This window comes from Pleurodeles waltl, chromosome 6, assembly GCF_031143425.1.
Source record: "Pleurodeles waltl isolate 20211129_DDA chromosome 6, aPleWal1.hap1.20221129, whole genome shotgun sequence".
Taxonomy (NCBI): domain Eukaryota; kingdom Metazoa; phylum Chordata; class Amphibia; order Caudata; family Salamandridae; genus Pleurodeles; species Pleurodeles waltl.
The window spans coordinates 70,982,254-71,000,963 of NC_090445.1; the positions used below are offsets into that span (position 1 = coordinate 70,982,254).

At 46.6% G+C, this 18,710-nt stretch overlaps 1 protein-coding gene across 2 annotated transcripts in view; it reads right to left on the reverse strand.

Moving 5' to 3' along the window:
- Window positions 1-18,710, reverse strand: part of LOC138301859 (E3 ubiquitin-protein ligase TRIM39-like) — a 224,720-nt gene that overhangs the window by 141,211 nt on the left and 64,799 nt on the right. The gene's annotated exons all lie outside the window — the stretch shown is intronic.

Here is an 18,710-nt window from a genome sequence, read left to right on the forward strand (position 1 = left end):
AAGATGAGGCTTGGGAGGAGAAAACGGAAAGATGGAGGAGGGAAGAGTCTCGAAAGGGGTTAGGGAAATCATAGTAGTAAATGAGGTTTGGGTTGAGTTAAAGGAAGACGCATGTTAAATTTGTTCTAAAAGAATCAGGCACACAGGTAATTCTCTTGTGGAGACTTCCTCCACTACGTAAAATAAACAAAATTGAAGATTAATACAGGTGCTCCTTATGAAATGTTTATTCAACAGCTCTCTCTCCACTAATATTTCCAGATCCCCCCCAGATCTCCTCCAAGAGCATGTGTTCTAGAATACCACAGACCTTATTTTTTAAATAAAACACAGAATACCACCCCTTCTCTCTTTTTTTTTTTTTTACAAAAATATGTAATTACATTAGATAATATAACCTAATATGAATAATCAACAATATCTCCCAACAAAATTATTAAAACAACAACACATTTAATCTCGTAATGCTTTAATTTTGGAGGAACATTATAGATTGACAACTGTTTCTTAACTCTTGGCAACTGTCTTTAAGAGCATATCTCAACAATTCATTGTTGCCAGGCTTGTGATCAAACCCATCAGTGCAAACAGCTTCTGCTCTGTTTTCTTCACTGGGTTCTCTGTTTTCTGAACATCAAAAAATATATTGCTGTCGTTTTCTGGAATTCCTTGTCCAGCAATACTACCCAACCCATACTGGTGCTGCTGATAATTATTACACAATGACTCTATTAAGATTCTACATCAGTCCCACCTCATACTCTTACTGCACTATTCAAACATTCAACAACCCTTACAGGATCTGACCACTTTGGAGTTCCTTTGCCAGAATCAGTGTTTTGTTTCAACCTTATCCAATCACTATTATTAACAGAACGTCTACTACATGTCCCTCTCGTCTCATCCATTTTCTCCTTCATTCTCTCCTCTACAGTCCTCATGATTTGGTGATAGCCAATATCTATATACATCAACATGCTTTTTCCTCATCCACCATGGTACTAACATGAAACTAGGTTTGAGTCCTCTCACTATTCAAATGGAGACACCAGTGTCACAGAATTGATTGTAATCCAATATGTGAGTGATGTTGCCTGTAAGGCTTTCCTCCAACTAAGTTCACCTTTATTCGTTAATTGGATGGGCTCCTTGATTACCCTGTTGAATCCTTCTACCTGCCCATTAGCTTCAGGATGAAAATGCTTCTACTGTTTGCCACATTTGGAGAAAAAATTGTTCTGTACACTTACTTACAAATTAGGAACCATTACCTGTCACTATGACTACAGGAATGTACTCCCTACAAGGCAATTCACCTTAAAATTCTATGATAACATCTGAAGTAACCTTATTAACCATTTCGTTATCTGGCCACTTAGAAAAATAATCAACTACAACAATTCCAAAACACTCCTGTTTGAACACTACAGAAAATGGACCAATGATATCAAATTCATAGTTTCTGCGATGGCCCTTAAGGCAATTACAGAGGTATAGAGTCGGTCACAACCGCTTTAGCCGCTTTGTCGCTACCAGAACACAAATCAGATCTCACCCATTTGTCCACTATTAATGTCTGACCATCAATAGTAATCATGTAAACATCTCTTTGCACTTGATTTGCCAAGATGTCCCTCATATGCAGATTGGATTAGTTGGGGTCTTACATTAAAGGGAGGTAAAATTGTATCTCCTCTAAAACGAATCCATTTTCATTGCATAATTCTTCAAAAATGTTATCAAAACTTTTAAGTTCACCCAATACATCTCGTTCTGCATGCCACCCTTCAAGAACATATTGTTGTACCTTTAGTAATACCTTGTCTTCAATATTACCCTTGAGTTACACTTCCTCTGAAATCACACATAATCCAGTATTGTCCTTCTCAAGTCCACTAACATCAGCCAAAAAGAATGCCACTTCAGAGTCATTCTGACTATCCACAGTCTTCTTTGTTAGGTAAGCTAAATATACAATCAGCATGAACATTGTTTGTTCCTGGAACATACTCCATTCTATATGAAATGCTTTCTGTTGGAAGTCTTGCTAAGCTCACCGTCATAGACCTACTTCCACCCAGTGACAACACATTAATTAATGGTTTAAGGTCTGTTCCAATTACAAATTTGTGACCCTATAAAAACATTCTGTAATGCTCAGCTCCTCACACATGCTAAAAATTCTTTCTATTAACGTATAAATTGAATGATACTTTAGCTTGTCTAATGTAGTTTTGCCCATGAGAGTGCTGTGGATGTGGCTGCTGCTTGGCAGTCCCCTTTGTAGACTGACTGATCAGACAGCAAGGAAGAGGTCGCAGGCTTAACATAAGAGAGGGCCATGGGAAGCAGCCTTGGGAATGGTGTCGCGCCAAAACTGGGATCTCATTTGTGAGTGTGTGTCAAAAGATAAATGGGCCTGGTCACCAGGAAAATGACCAAGAGTGTTCTAGGCAGGATGGATGGAATCAAGGGTCTCGGGCATCACATTTCTCCTTTAAATAAACAGGTTCTCCAAGGAGTGCACAGCTTTGAATGCCAGGCCCTGAAGGCGAGAGGTACTGAGGCATCCATAGAGCAGTGTTCTTCATAAACCTGGTGGGCCCCAGTGTTCAGTAGGGAATGGGTCACACACCAACATGAGGCAAGAGGCTCACACCAGCTCCACATGGGCAGACAGGGCTCCGTGACAGGCCCCCCACCAACAGCAGGGAGCAGTTTGTGACTGCACTCGCTTCGCTCAAAGAACCGCACACTGCTCCTCCCTCACCTCGCAAGGCCTGAGGTCTCATTGTGGCAGACAAGGGCTCCAGGGTTCGTCAGCACCCAGCAAAGCCCATGCTCCTTTGTGCAACAGGCCCTGGCCTCCTCCACGAGGTCTACCACCACCAGGCTTGACCAACCAGAGATATCAGAAGCGTTCTCCCGCTTTGCTGAAAAGGAGTGGGGGTATACCAGGCCCTGCCACAAACACCAGGAGCAGCAGTCCCTGCACATGCAGCCTGTTTCACCCACCTTTGAGTCTGCTGGGCAGCACCCCAGCTGGTCCAGACAGCCTAGGGTGATGTGCACAGACTCTTGGGGACCACAACCGCGCTGATGAGAGGGTGCTAGCAGCCCCTGACTGAGAGAATTATGAAGAACAGGGAGAAAAATCCCAGAAGCCCCTTCAGAAGGTGACCATCTCAATGTATGGCAACCTCCCCCTTTTCCCCCCTTAACTCCTTCGAGAGGTGGCCTACAGCATTAGGGAATAAGCCTTTGGACTTTGTTTCTTCCATGCAGCCATTACAGTACGTAGGAGAGCCTCATTAAATGAGAGAGCTGCACGATTTCTATTACCATGTTAGATTTCACTTCTGCATCAGACAATGTCAGTTCCAAGTCCTCCGCAGCCTTTCAAACAACAGTTATGAAAGACAAGACCTTGTCTGGAGCAGGTCCAAAAGGGAAAGAAATGTCACTTCTTGAGAAGTATCTAGGTTACTTCTTATTGGTGAGTACGAATAAAGGTCAGCATTGGTATAATAAGAAAGCAAGGAGTGATAAGCTTTTGAGTCAACAACCTTCATGCACCTGTAGTACTTATTTTCCATAGTCAAGGCATCTGGGTATGAGTCAAAAATGTCCGTCAAGGAGGCAAACCTTTTTGTTATGGGAGGGTTACTCATCACTGAAATTAACCCTAACTTTTTCCTTTGTCACAGAGATGATATTTTCATAGAGCTATCTCTGTAGGCAGCACTGCAGAGGGCACCAAACGAAGATGGGACATTGCCTTAGTTGGTTTGACTTTGCCTTAGGCGCCAGGCCGCAGGAAGTCCATAAGGGCACAGCATTGGAACCACTGGATTTACCATATCGGCAGGAATGGACCCTCTCCCCCTTGGGAAGGTTGTGGGGTAGTCCAGAAAAGATCTAATACAGCTAGCTAGGAGGCCTCAAACTGCTTGGAGGTTTGTCCAAATTCAAGGGAATGTCTGTGAATGCTATTGAGACTCTAAATGAATATGGCCTACGGACCTTGCTGTAGTTAGAGGACAAAGGGCGGGAACCGCCAGAAGACCGTACCGCGGTCAAAAGACCGCGGCGGTCATTCTGGGTTTCCCACTGGGCTGGCGGGCGACCGCCAAAAGGCCGCCCGCCAGCTCAGTGGGAAACACCCTTCCACGAGGAAGCCAGCTTCGAATGGAGCCGGCGGAGTGGAAGGGGTGCGACGGGTGCAGTAGCACCTGTCGCGAATTTCAGTGTCTGCTAAGCAGACACTGAAATTCAAAGTGGGGCCCTCTTATGGGGCCCCTGCAGTGCCCATGCCGTTGGCATGGGCACTGCAGGGGCCCCACGACACCCCATACCGCCATCCTGTTCCTGGCGGCCGAAACCGCCAGGAACAGGATGGCGGTATGGGGGTCGGAATCCCCATGGCGGAGGATTCCCCTGGGCAGCGGAAAGTCGGCGGTACACCGCCTACTTTCCGTTTCTGGCCGCGGCTGTACCGCCGCGGTCAGAATGCCCAAAGGAGCACCGCCAGCCTGTTGGCGGTGCTCCCGCGGACCCCGGCCCTGGCGGTTTTTACCGCCAGGGTCGGAATCACCCCCAAAGTCTTCATTTAAGATTCCAGAGATACTCTTGTAAGTTTTATTATTTCATTTTTATTTTATTCCTCACCTTACAGCAACAGCAGCTAGGTCATGTCAGTGCTCCATCCTCCCTACAACTATAACCATCTGTTAACTTTTACTGCACACCAACATTCTATTACATCATTCACTTTCAGCATTCTATACACCAGCTCTGACATATAGGAAACTGAGACACACTGGATACTTCTCACCTCCTTTGCTTACAAATAAAAATTGAAGAACAGGCATTCCCTTTCACATTTAGGGCTGGGACAATCATCCACAATCACACAATTCCCAACATGCCTAGCTTACATATTCAACCAACAACAATCTATTAAATTCTTCGTTAACAACGCAGACACAGAAAGACAACTAACAGGAGTCACACAAGTTCTGTGATGAGTCAAGACATGAGGCTGGCCACATTTCATGTAAAAAAAATAAACAAGGCAACAACTAGGCTGTGACTACCACTGCAGAAAGGTCCAAGACGTGCAGGTTTTGCAACCTCCTCAGACATGGGGCACTACCACCACCCAATACAACATTTAGGCATACAGGACATGTGGTCACGGATGCTCTGTCATGACGGCCAGGCCACAAAACAGACTGGCTTCCTTTGACGAAGTGTTCCCGTCATCAAATTTAAGGCAGAAACAAAACAAAATGTAATCATACATTGCCTTAACCCAACCCTCCCTTGACCAGACTCCAACAAAAAACTTGTCCTCACATCAGCACTGATACACAAAGTCCTTAGACTTCCTCATCACATTACTAAACTACGCATATGACACAAACACATAAAAACTCTTGCCCAGGGTCGTATCCTGTATTCAAGAAGCGGGTCTCCCAATGAGGAAGTACTTACTGATCAATGCTGAAGTGACCACCTGCCAGGGCCCAGTAACATCCACTACCCTGTTGTGCCAGCATCAACACCCACCAACCCCCAACCCATGTCGATAGCTGGAGACTGGGCATGTTCTTTGAGGACTGGGAGTGGTCGCCTCAACTGGGAGCTGAGTAGGGAGTGTCTGGAGCTCCCCGATTTGAAGACACCACTGAGACTCGTGCAACATTGGCGATGACTCAATCCCAACTGCAGAAATACTACAGTCAATTTGGGAGACCCGGGTTAAATCAATCAGTGATTTCTAAAGCGTGGCTAATCACACGTAGGGCCTCGAGGCGCTGTTTGTGGGCATGCTGCTCAATCGAAAAGCAAAGTCTTCAGGTCCTTCATGAACTGCTTCAGTGATGTGGTCTGCCTGAGCTTGAGAGGTAGCGTTTTCCATGTCCGGACTGTGAGGTAGGAGAAGGATCTTCCTCCTGCTGTGCTCTTACGGATCTAGGGAACAGCTGTGAGGGTAAGCTGGGAAGAACGGAGATGTCTGTTGGGTACGTAGAAGGAGAGGCAGTGGTTGAGGTATACCGGTCCTATGTTGTGTAGTACCTTGTAGGTGTGGATCACGTGTTTGTATGTGATGCGCTTGTTGACTGGGAGCCAGTTTAGGTCTCTTAGGTGGGAGGAGATGTGGCTGTGTCAGGGGATGAATCTGGCTGCTGCATTTTGGATTCTTTGTAGTTTCTTGGTGATGAAGGCATAGAGTGCGTTGCTGTAGTCCAGTTTGCTAGTGACAAGTGCATGGGTGACTGTCTTCCCTGTATCAGAGGGAATCCACTTGAAAATCTTTCGAAGGAGTCAGAGGGTGTGGAAGCACGACGATGAAACAGCACTGACTTGGCGGGTCATGGAGAGAGAGGAGTCCAGGATGATGCCCCGATTGCGTGCGTGGTCCGTGGGAGCAGGGGCGTTTCCGAATGTGGTGGGCCACCAGGAGTTGTTCCAGGTGGAAGAGTTGGAGCCGATTACGAGGATCTCCGTCTTGTCCGGTTACCCTCAAGGGTCAGATTGATGGCGCTGGCATGCAGATTTCTTTACTTCGCCAAAACCAGTGCAACTGAGTGGACCGCATGTCTGCAGATGAGTATCTCCACGAGGAAAGACAACCTTAGATCGCTCAAGCAAGCTTTCATGTTTTGGGAGGTAACACTATAGCTTGAACGAACAGCTGTAGACTCAGAGGGCAGATCATGATATACCAACATACCAATAGTTTGAGCCTCCAAAGCTCTGGAGGGGACAAGCCCACACTCTTCCTCTTTTACTGATACATGGAACAAGTACAAATCCAGAACTTGACACATAGGTAAAAGTGCCATTGCTTAGAGATCGCAGACAAAGGGGGAGATTCAAGTCAGTGCCTAGCAGACTGGGGAAGGACTTAGAAGATAAATTATCCACATCAGATGACAATAATGTTAACTCTAGAACTTTCACTTAAGAAGGTAATGTAAACATCCAGGAGACCATAACGATGCCTTCTGCTGCCTTACCTTAGCTGTGGAAGAGAGGCTTGGTTAGCCTTGGACTCCCTGTGATGTTAAGATGGTTGGCCCTGTTAGAAGCCAGGTCCCGGACTTTGTGCTATTACAGGAGACCCACTTGTTGGGCAACCGATGGCTCTGTCTTAATTGGGACAAGATGTTGCTTTGGCACATTACAGATATACAAGGGGTCAGGGTGTGGTGATGCTGGTAAGGAAGAACCCTCCTTCCAACCCCCCTTTCCAAATGGAAAAACTTGGCTTGACCCGTTGGACTGTTCTATTGGGGATACAGGGTACTTGGGGAAGAAAATCTTGATTCAAACTAAGGGCCTGATTTAGAGTTTGGTGGATGGGGTTACTCTGTCACAGCGTGATGGATATCCCGTGCACCGCATTACGAGTCCATTATATCCACCCATCGAACTCTAAATCAGGCCCCTAAGGTGTCTGCACTCCCTAACCTCTAGCATCCAGTGCTTTGGGACCCATACCCCTAGAGGCAGAAGGTGACACTCACATAACTGGTGGGGACTTTAATGACGTGATGGACCAGACGCAAGACCTCCCTAATTTCAACCCAAGCCCACACATCGACACCCCTAGCACTATTCTGACTATGGACTGGAGCTACTAGCCTCCTGCAGAACCATACACCCCAAAGATAGGCAATATTCTTTCTTTTATGGAGCCCAAAAACCTTCTCCTGACTAGATTACCAGTTTGACCCTACAGTGGAGTGCTTTATTGCAGTAGAAAATTTCAGACCACACCCCACTCAGGTTGATAAAAGGGGGAAAACAGGAACTGAATGGTTACTTGGAGCTTAAATATTTGGGAACTCCAAGATAAGGTGGTAGTAACTAAGCTTCATAAAGACTGTGACTTCGCCAATTGTTTTGTGGGAGGCGTACAAGACGGCCCTTTGGGGCAAGGAACAAAATGTTATAGCATTGAAATAAATGAAAATGAACAATTACATAACCACCAGAGAGAAGGCAGTACTGCACCGATTTGAGGCTAGGAGTAGGGCCTGCCAGGTGCTGCCCCATGACATGGTGCAAAAAAAAGTTACTAGCCACACAAAGTAAATCTACAGAAGGTGGGAGGCAAGGCAGACTATATTCTGACCTAGGTGAGAAGGTGGGAAGAAGAGGCTAGATGGGTGGAAGAAATTATGGGTAACAGTAGAGCAAGGGCCACAACAGATAGAGACCGCCTTTGGGAGATATTATCGGACCTTCTATGAGGAGACCCGCCTGCACAGAACACGACACCTTAGTTTTCTCATTAGAACTGACAATTCTGAGTCTAGACAAGGACAACAGAGAATACTTAGATCAAGAATTCCCCTCATTGAAATATTAGAGGCAGTTGGCCTAATGCAAGTCGGAAAGACATCGGGACCTAATGAGATACCGATTCGAGTTCTCTAAACAAACTCTCTCAGTACTGGGGCTCCACCTGTAGACACGTGGCGCATCGGTCAATCAAATACACATAGACCTTCGTTGTTGCTATCACACTGGGAACTGCGTCACCGCAGTTCCGTTCTTTATTTATAGACCGCTGCTCCGTGCCCCTCCCGGACACGTCGAGCACGTTACTGAAACACGGAGAGCCCGCATGGCTCTCCGTTCCCACTTTACATCTCCCCCATGTTTTACTCCACATGGACAGGGATTAATCAAGTGAACTTAAACAAACAATAAAACATTTTCATATGACAAGCTTCAACATGAAATTGAAATAACTCTCTCTTCGATAATAAATGACTGAAAACACCACAAATTTGTTTCTTGACACCCTGAACCCTAGTGTCGCTCACAGAGTCCCTTTTATACGGCTGGGGTCGTTGCACACTGTTCCCAACGTTCTTTTCACAGTGTGCTTACACTCCAGACGACACCGACACTTACTTTCCAACAAACTGTTCAACAAACAAAATCTTTTAGCTGACTGCTCGGCATAGGATTAGGGCGTAAGTCATATCTCGCACTTCTAGTATTACCACTTCCATGTTCAAAACCCAAACCAGGCCTGGTTTGTTCGATCCTCGTTGGCTCCGTAGCATCCTTCCTTTCTTCAGCCAGTATTGGTGAATCATAGGAGATGTCCTCTATCTCTCCATCTTCACTGGTCAACTCTCTTAAACCAGCCCTTTTAAAATGTGATACGTTTCGCGTTACTCTTTGTCTCCCTCGTGCTGCCGTTATCATGGATCCTTTGATGCCAATCACTTCCCACACATCAGGCTCAAACGGCGTTCGGAACTTCCCTCCTCCCCGCCGACATCTCACAACCACTCGATCTCCTTCTTGGAATCCTCGATACTTCGCTCGTCATTGGACACTCGCCCTCTGGTTAGTGGCTTTTCGCCTGCTTTGAGTGGCCTTTACATCCAATACCGGAGGTTTCCATTTAGGACCGGAGGGAATACAATCACGTGGAGACACTTTGAACATCAAAGAGGAGGGAGCACAACCAGTGGTGCTATGAGGGGTTTGACGGTAAGCACTTAAAAATTGATACAGACATTGTTCACTATTCTCATTTTGCTCCACTCCAATCCTGAGAGCCCTGTTCAAAGTTCGCATGAACCTTTCCACATCCCCATTTGCCTGAGGCCAGTAAGGCATTATCTTCCGATGACGAATCGCCAGACCGTCAAGGTATGACTTAAACTCTTGTCAGTGGAAAGGAGGACCATTATCAGTTCGGATTTCATCCGGCAAACCAAACAAAGCAAATGTCTTTTGTAGAATTGGCCTTACATTTTCAAACGACGTTGACGCCACAACGTCCACCACAAGGAATTTGGTATAAGAGTCAATTAAAACCACAGTCAATCTCCCATCTGGGAAACTCCCAAAGTCCATGCTCACTTTAGCCCAGGGTTTCAGAGTGGCCGGTTCAGTTACCACTGGGCAACCCGGGGGCTCTATTGACGTGATGATGCAAGAATGACATCTCCCTACCATTTCATCAACCTGAGTATCCATACCCGGGAACCAGACTTTAGCTCGTAATCTTGCTTTGGTTTTAGCAGCCCCTTGGTGCCCTTGATGAGCCAACTCGATCACCCTTGACCAGAGACATTGTGGAAGCACGATTCGCCTTCCTATCAGAACCAACCCATCACCATCCGTAGATAGCTCATCACGCACCTTCCAGATACTCTGCATAGCCACTTTTTGATCAGGGCAGGACATGTGGGTCTTCTCTAGAAAATATTTCCACCTTTTGTGACTTAACGCCTCTTTGACGTTATTCAACAGCGCATCTTCCCGGGTAGCGTTCACAATGTCAGTTATGAGGAGAGCATTAGGACATGCCCACTGTACAACCATGCTAACAAAAACTTCAGTATTCTCTTCATCCTGTTCTTGATAAACATCAAACACCTTTGGAGACGGGTGTCGAGACAGATAATCCGCAGGATTATTCGCACCAGGCTGATATACCACTGTGAATCTATAAGGTTGAAGTAGGACAGTCCATCGTTCAATTCTCGGAGGTGCAAGACGCGGACTACCCATAAACAAGGGGACCAAAGGCTTGTGGTCAGTTACTACTTGAAATTCATGTCCATACAAATACAGGTGGAAATGGCGGCAAGCCCATCGAATGGCTAGAGCCTCACGCTCGATCTGCGCATACCGGGTTTCAACCGCCGACAACGCCCGACTGGCGTATGCAACAGGGATCCACTCTTGATGCCTCTGTTCCTGTAAGAGCACCGCTCCAAGACCAACGGGGCTCGCATCCACCACCACTTCAGTTTTCCTACCTGGGTTAAAATAAGCCATAGTCGCTTTATCCAGCAATGCGTTTTTTATATCCATAAATGCCTGTTGCGCATCTGGAGTCCAGTCCCAACGGTGCTGCCCTTTCGTGAGTTGTCGAAGCGGTTCAGACATGGTGGCAAGCTGTGGTATAAACCTTCCACAATATGTGGCCATTCCCAGAAAACTACGAACTTCCGTTGGATTCTGCGGAACAGGGGCTTGACGGATCGCTTCAGCCTTCCGGGGGTCCACTTGCAGACCATCTTTTGAAAACACATATCCGAAAAACTCTACTGAGTTTTGATAGAAGGCACACTTCTTCTTATGAAGTGTTAGCCCCGCTTCAGTCAATCTTTTCAATGTCGCCCTTAGATGGCAATGATGCTCTTCTCTAGTTTTAGAGTATATCAAAATTTCATCACTTAAGTTGATTACCCCCGGTAATCCGGACAGCGTTTCTCGAATTGCATTCTGAAATACTTCAGCGGCTGACGACACTCCAAAACGTAGTCTCTTGTACCTTCTTAGCCCTACATGTGTCGAGAAGGTAGTAATGTTCCTACTTTCCGGGTCTAGCTCCAGCTGATGATAACCCGCATTAAGATCCAACTTTGAGAACCACTGGGCCCCGTTCAGGTCTGCAATGATGTCATCCATAGTAGGGGTTATGTGCCTCTCTCTCCTGATAGCCTTATTCGGCAGGTGCATGTCCACACACAGACGAATCGCTCCCGGCTGTTTGGGTTTCGGTGCGATCACCAACGGTGACACCCATGGCGTAGGCCCATCCACTTTTTCAATGGCTCCTTGTTCTTCCAACGACAGCAACTCCTTCTCAACAACCGGCCGTAGATGAAAAGGCACTCGACGATGTCGTAAGGCCACAGGAACCACATTGTGGTCTATGTGCAACTTGATGCACTTTCCTTTCAAACATCCTAGTCCCTCGAACAGCTGCGGGAACTCATGGAGAAGGCGTTCCACTTGAGTGTCATATATTTGACGCGCAAAGAACACTAACTCTAACTCTTCAGCCGTGTGACATCCTAGCAAGGTGCCACGATCCCCAGCCACGACATAAAACTTTGCCTCTGTTGATCTGTCTCCACTGCTTACGGCCACTTCTACGGTTCCTTTAAAGGGGAGGGGATCTCTTCCCCCATAATTATATATTTTGGTAGCTGACAAGGTAAGTGGCGGGGCAGGTACTAACTTCTTAAAAAGGGTTTCGTCCATGACATTGACAGACGCTCCTGTGTCAATAAGTACAGAAACCAGCGTGCCATTGACGTGAACATCACTCATGGGTGGGGGTCTCTTTTTTCCTGGTTTTCCCCCCGTAAAGGATATTACAAAAATGTCCTCTTCTTCATCCTCCTCAAAAACTGGACCACTTGCTGTCGCCTGGTCCCTTACTTCCTCCGCACTTTTGGATACAGCTCTGACATTCGTGTCCCTTCCTTTCTGTTCTCCTGGCTTATTCCTCCTGGACCTGCACATTTTAGCAAAATGATTAGGTTTCCCACAGCGGTTACACGACTGCCCTTTTGCCGGACACCCCGCATTCGGTCGATGTTCATAACCACAGCTTCCGCAGGCTCTCTCACTGGGTTTATTAGGGTTCATCTTACGAGGTGTTGCCTGACGTGTCTGGACGGCATCCACCTGTTCTTCTTTGACTTGAACTACACGAGTCGATGACGCAGCAGCCAATGACTGACCTCTCACTGCCGCCATGGCATCTGCTCGTACTGCCGATAGTTCATGTGACCTCGCCAGAATCAGAATATCATCAAGGGACATGCCCTGTTGCCGAAGGATAAGCTTTCTCAAAGCATTAGACCGACATCCTTGAATAATCTGTGCTCGGATCTCTTCTTGTTGGTTGAGATCCGTGCATGAACTCACTAGTTTTCTCAATCTGGCGTAAAACATATCCATTGACTCGACTTCAGTCTGTTGCGCCTGTCTCAGTTTAAAACGTTCATAATCCGAGTTAAGTTGAGGATCAAAATGCCTGTTCAAAGCAGTCACTGCTGCGTTAAAATCAGACTTGTCCCCTGTATCAGGCAGAGAATCAAACAGCTCCTGTAGTTCATCTCCACCCATCAGCAGCATCACAGACCTACGCACTGCTCCATCCGTCTCTCGGGTAGCGCAAAAATAGTTCTCTAGGCGATTTATCCACAAACGCCACCTTGGCGCAGCTGTGGCCGGGTCAATCAGTTGGCTTAACGGTGGTAAAGAGGTAATCGAGGAGTGAATACTATTATTTGGTTGTGCTGGGAGTTGAGGATTCCCTGGTGGTTGAGGAGGATTGGCATTGTTAGCATTGTCTTGTGGTGGGGCCTCATTTTCACACTCCCTCAGTCTAGTGTGTTGCAAGGGTTAATAAAGTTTTTTTATTTTTTTCTTTTCCTTTTATTTCACCCTTTCTTTTCCTTTTTTTAAATTTATTTCTTTTTCCTGGGGGTCCACCTGCCAGTTTCACCCCCTCCTTCTCTCTGGCGTTGTCAATTTCTTTTATTAGACACGCCTTCCCGTTCTTTCATATACACGATTCCTCGCCTGGGGAAAACACGTGTCAGTTTCCAGCTTTCTCAGTCCAGAGACGCTCGTAAACAAAGCGCTCGGCTGAGAAAACCCAGCTCGTCAATTTCAGCTGCTTATTTGCAGCACGGACACGCCCGAAGGCAGAGCGTTCCCCGGAGCGATCTCCGCTCCACATGACGGTCTTCTTCTGGGGGCGGGGCCGGGCTCACCTTCTTAGGTTTCTCCGACCGGGAAACCACACGGCACCACCCTTCTTCACCACAATGCAAGCGACTCAGCCACTCAACGATCGGGCTCCCGCCGTGACTTTTCTCTCCTCACAGCGGCCGGCACCTCACCGCGTGGTTGTTTTCTTCTTTCAGCGGTCGGCTGAACCGCTCTTCGGGTATGCCCTTTCCTCGCTCATACCCTTTTTTTTTTTTTAATACTTATTTGGTTACAGCGCGATGTCTCGCATCCCGCTCGTCGCCATTGTAGACACGTGGCGCATCGGTCAATCAAATACACATAGACCTTCGTTGTTGCTATCACACTGGGAACTGCGTCACCGCAGTTCCGTTCTTTATTTATAGACCGCTGCTCCGTGCCCCTCCCGGACACGTCGAGCACGTTACTGAAACACGGAGAGCCCGCATGGCTCTCCGTTCCCACTTTACACCACCTACTGGCGGTGTTTACCGAAACGCAGGAGAGAGGCGAATCGGCCCCTGATGATAGACAAGCAATGTTCACAGTGATTCCCAAGAAAAGGAAACCCACTAACTTCTATGCATCCTTAAGGCCGATCTCTCTGTTGAATACAGACGTCAAGGTTTTGGGAAAGAGCTTGGCACTTCGATTTGTAAAGGTCATTGCCCCTCTAATATATAAAGACCAGACGGGATTCCTGCTGAACCAAGTGACACGACTTAACCTCCCTCACCTGCATAAATGAATCAACCACGTGGGGGATACACGGGAGCCTCTCATGCCCTTAGACGCCGAGAAGGCACCTGACGTCATAGAGTAGGCACAGCTCCTTCAGGTCCCGAGATCATCTGGATTCAGTCCAGTCTTCTGCGGATTGGTAGAACTGCATCATAGAAACCCAACAGCGATGGCGAGAGTGAACAGAGTGGTATCGGAGATCTTCACAGTGGGACAGGGATCTGGATAGGTGTGCCTGCTGCCCCCCTTGCTATTCACCCACTGTAGAGTCACTGGCGTGCTGGTTGCAAGTCAGGACACATGTTGTGGGTTTCCTCGTGGTGGTAGGGGAACCAGAAAACGGTGTTGTTGTAAGATGATGACATCTTGTTGTATCTCTCAAACCTCGAAATTACTGCACTGCTGTTCAGTTGGTGTCCGTAGCTTTGAACGTTATGAAGAATAAACAGAGATTAAATAGTACTCTAAAATAGGGGAGTGGAATGAATCAATTCAAATGTCTTCTGGCACCAACTCCTTGACTGAAGGGTTTCGATCCATGAGTATCGAGATTACACCTTGCAGGACTCAATTTCTGAAAGGAAATTAGTAGTGGTTTATCACGAGTTCTAAGTGGATGTAGACAGAAGAGGACGATTGCTGTGCTCACTTATGCGTATAGCGTACCTTTTTAAAATGATTAACTTAACCAAATGTCTGTGCGTCCTACAAAATATCCCCTGGTCAATCCTCAACAGTTTTTTTGACAGATTGGTATGCATGGGTTGGGATGGTGACACTCCTGGGATCAAACTGCAGACACTCCAGGGGTTGGTCTAGTGGCATTTCATTGCTAGACATTAGGCGTGTTATCGGGCCTCCCAGCTCCAAGTATTTAAGGAATTGGGATTTGCTCCCTACAATGACCGAGAGACAAAATTGGAGGGGGTCCTGATGGAGGCGCACACATACATATACTATGTATATAGGATGCCTCACAGAACCGCCCTCAGGAGCCAGCAAAGGCTGCCCTAGAAGCCTGGGATAAAAGCATTACATACATGGGGTGAAGGGAAGATTTCCCCATGCTACTCCCCTGTAGAAAGGTAGCAGGTTGACAGAGATGTGGAAACTGACTGGTTTCAAGAGATGGGACTTGATAGGTATCGCTACATTAGGGGACACAGTTGGGGGTGGAAGGAATCATTGAGAGATTTACAGAACGTTTACAAATAAGATCCCGCCGAGGAATGCAAGTATTTACAAATCAAATATGCATTAGGTGCGTAATCGACAAATTGGGCAGACTTGCTGCATAGCAGCCTTGTACAGTGCACAAAAGTTGCTCTTCTAACTAGAGACCCGACAATCTACACAAATGCAGTGCTACATGGGAGGAGGAGGCTAGCCATTTGAAGAATACAGCTTTAGGGTTTGGACTGATGCACCCACGTGAAGTAGCTATTAAGGCAAGCCTTAGACGTATTCAATAGACGTTGCTTCATAGGGTGTACTGTAACCAGTGCTTAATTTGTGCTTGTTGTTTCCGGTGCTGAGCACCGGCACTTATTTTTGAGGACCGGCGCTTATTCTTCTGCCCCAACCATTTGGTGCGAGCAAAAGACACACATGGGAAAGACGGAGGAAGAGAAAAATAAAAAAGCGTCACAATTGGAGAAAGCAGAAAGCTGCAAGAGTGAGATAGAGGGGCCAGGGGTGGCTGTAAATGGATTAAGAGGCCCGAGATGGCTTCAGGATTGCGCTGCCTCAGTATTCCGTGTTCCCATATTTAATTGCAGCAGCCGCATGTTTAAGAGGAAGGCTTTGAGCACCGGCACGTTTTTATTTACAAATTAGGCACTGACTGTAACAGAAGCAGGCTTTACAAGATGGCAGGGTGCAGTACCCCCAGTGCATGAACTGTGAAGCAGCGGAAGGCTCCTTCTTACATACAGCAATACTGGCAAGTGATTCTGTCTGAACTGCCAGCGAGCCTGGGTTTACTGCCCTGGATATCCTGCAGGTTGAAATATTTGGCATTCCAAGTGTAAACAGATCTATTCTGGGCCCAGCTACTGTTTTGCACATTGGGGCTCGTGCTGGCGGAGCAGAATATTGCAGAAACATGAGGAAGTCAAGTGGCACAAACTAGGGACATGTGGATAATGGGCATGAACACCTATATGGAAGCAGAGAGGGTAGTGTACAAGGCCAGAGGCTGCTCCCAGAGGTTCAAGAGGGTGTGGGGGCGGCGTTTGAGTGCATACTATGGCTCAGGTTGGGGGACCCAGGCGTGCACCAACCCTTCCCTGGTAATACAAGATGCACATACTGATAAGCTAGGCCTCGGGAGAGCGTAGGCTAATGATGGCCCCTCAGAGGAGCAGAAAATTTCATTGCCACAAAAAGAAATAAAAATAATTTGAAAAATAGTTGCCTACAACACACCAGAGCTAAATTGTATCACACAGTTCCTGCTTCTTATTACTGTCTCCTAATACATTAACTAGAGTCCACTGGCCTCTTGTCCTGTCCTTCTGGACCTTGCCCAGCCTACTCAAGGAGCTCCTCCCACCCACACACCTGCTGACACCACCTTAAGGGGCAACGGCCCAGCCTATCTCTGACTGCTGCATCTAAATGTTGAGGTTAGAGGAAAAGGTCTTCATACAAGAATCTGGAGCGACTCAGGTTGGAGGTAAGAATCTTTCGGCCCTTAGGTTACAGTACCAGCGGGCCGTTCCTGTCAGGGTTCCATCCTTCCTATATCCTGGTTTCCACCTTACTCCAACAGACATACAGGAAATGAGAACAAGCAACACACTAAACATTTCTATCACAAAGAAAAAGAGTGTTTTCTTGATGGAAGCTCTCTCATCACAATGTTTCCTGGAAAGAGACTGATCTTTGGGAGAGGGGGTCCACAAAGGGGTTGGTAAGACACAGAGATAGTGCTCCGGACCATGTCTATGAGGTACAGAACAACATGAACTAACAGCAGCATGCTAGTAGGAGCTTAAAATGCTCCACAAACTCTCTGCCCGGAGATGGAATCATGGCTGGAGCCACCTGGCGCCACTCGAGTCATTTCTGTGAAAAATATGTTTTAGTCTGAAGCCTCGAAACAGTACTCATAAGGTGAAGAATGTGTAGGGAGATGTATTCATCAGAATCATGTGACTTTACTGTTTTTGAGAAATTAGGTGCATGAAAATGCCTGAATTTCCCTCGGTTATCTGTTCGATATAGAGGGCAGCAGAAATTCCCTTTCCGGGTTACAATCCGCTCAAATGCATAAACTCTTCATTTAGACAGAACACTATTAGGCTCCAGGAGCGGATCATGTTATTTACTGCTGGAAAGCTTCTGAGTAATACTTGTAGTATCTATTTGATCACCAACAGTAAAAAAGAGACACTATCTCAAGCCCTTTTATTTATGCCAAGCAGCACAGACTCAGATCTCAGAATATTTTAAGCACTCATCCTTCAAAGTGTAAAAACACAGCAGCTGCTAATGCAAAGGAGATGAAGGAAGATGTAAACTCTATCTTGTTGTGTGTTCTCCTTAGTGCCTGGGTTGGACATCCTTATTTAAGCATTGGGCCTGTAGCATGTGCCTTTACCACAAAGAAACATTTTATTAATTTCATATTTTAATCAGCTGCTTCCTTCTGAGAAGACATAGTTGTTAGCGCTGAGCATTTTATCAGCCCTTTGCACATATTTCATTTGAGGCCCTGTTCGGTGCATGATACTCTAACTTGTGTTGCCATTCCAGGAGGTATGGAACCAGTCCCCATTTCTTACACATATTACCACGTTATGCATGTTCTTACAACACTGCATGAAATGTTACATAAAAACCGGTTAGGCCTAAGCGGGGCAGAGGGCATTCCAATCATGGCCGTGCTGATCCTGGCACTGACTCTTCAGCCAGCTGAGAGGAATGCCATTCAGACAACAGACAGACCCTTGCCAGCCTTTTCAGGTATGGGATCGGCATCCTTCTCTTAGACCAGGATAGATAGAAGGGTTACCACGATTATGGCCTTAGGTTTTAGACCTTAGGTTGAATGTATGAATCTCTAGGCTTTAGGATCATACCAAGATGGTGGGTTTGTTTATCTTCTTCACTCTAAAGGTAGCAATGATCACTGTATTATGTTATTATCGCACCCCATACGTTTTATAATCAAGTGTTATTGTTTCAATAAATTTATTAAAATCCATCCTACATCATTTATTCTGCCTTCACATGTGTAAGTCTTTGTAACTGAGCTAAAGGGGTATGATCTGTTCTCCACATCTTCCCTGAGAAATCAGAGTGTCATGTTTAGGTCGCCACAAATCAGCTTTACTTTCTAAGGTTGGATGAGGCACAGAGGGCTAACCAGAAATCAGGCCAATAGCTTCCAGACGGTGTGGAACTGACTCAATCACCCACAT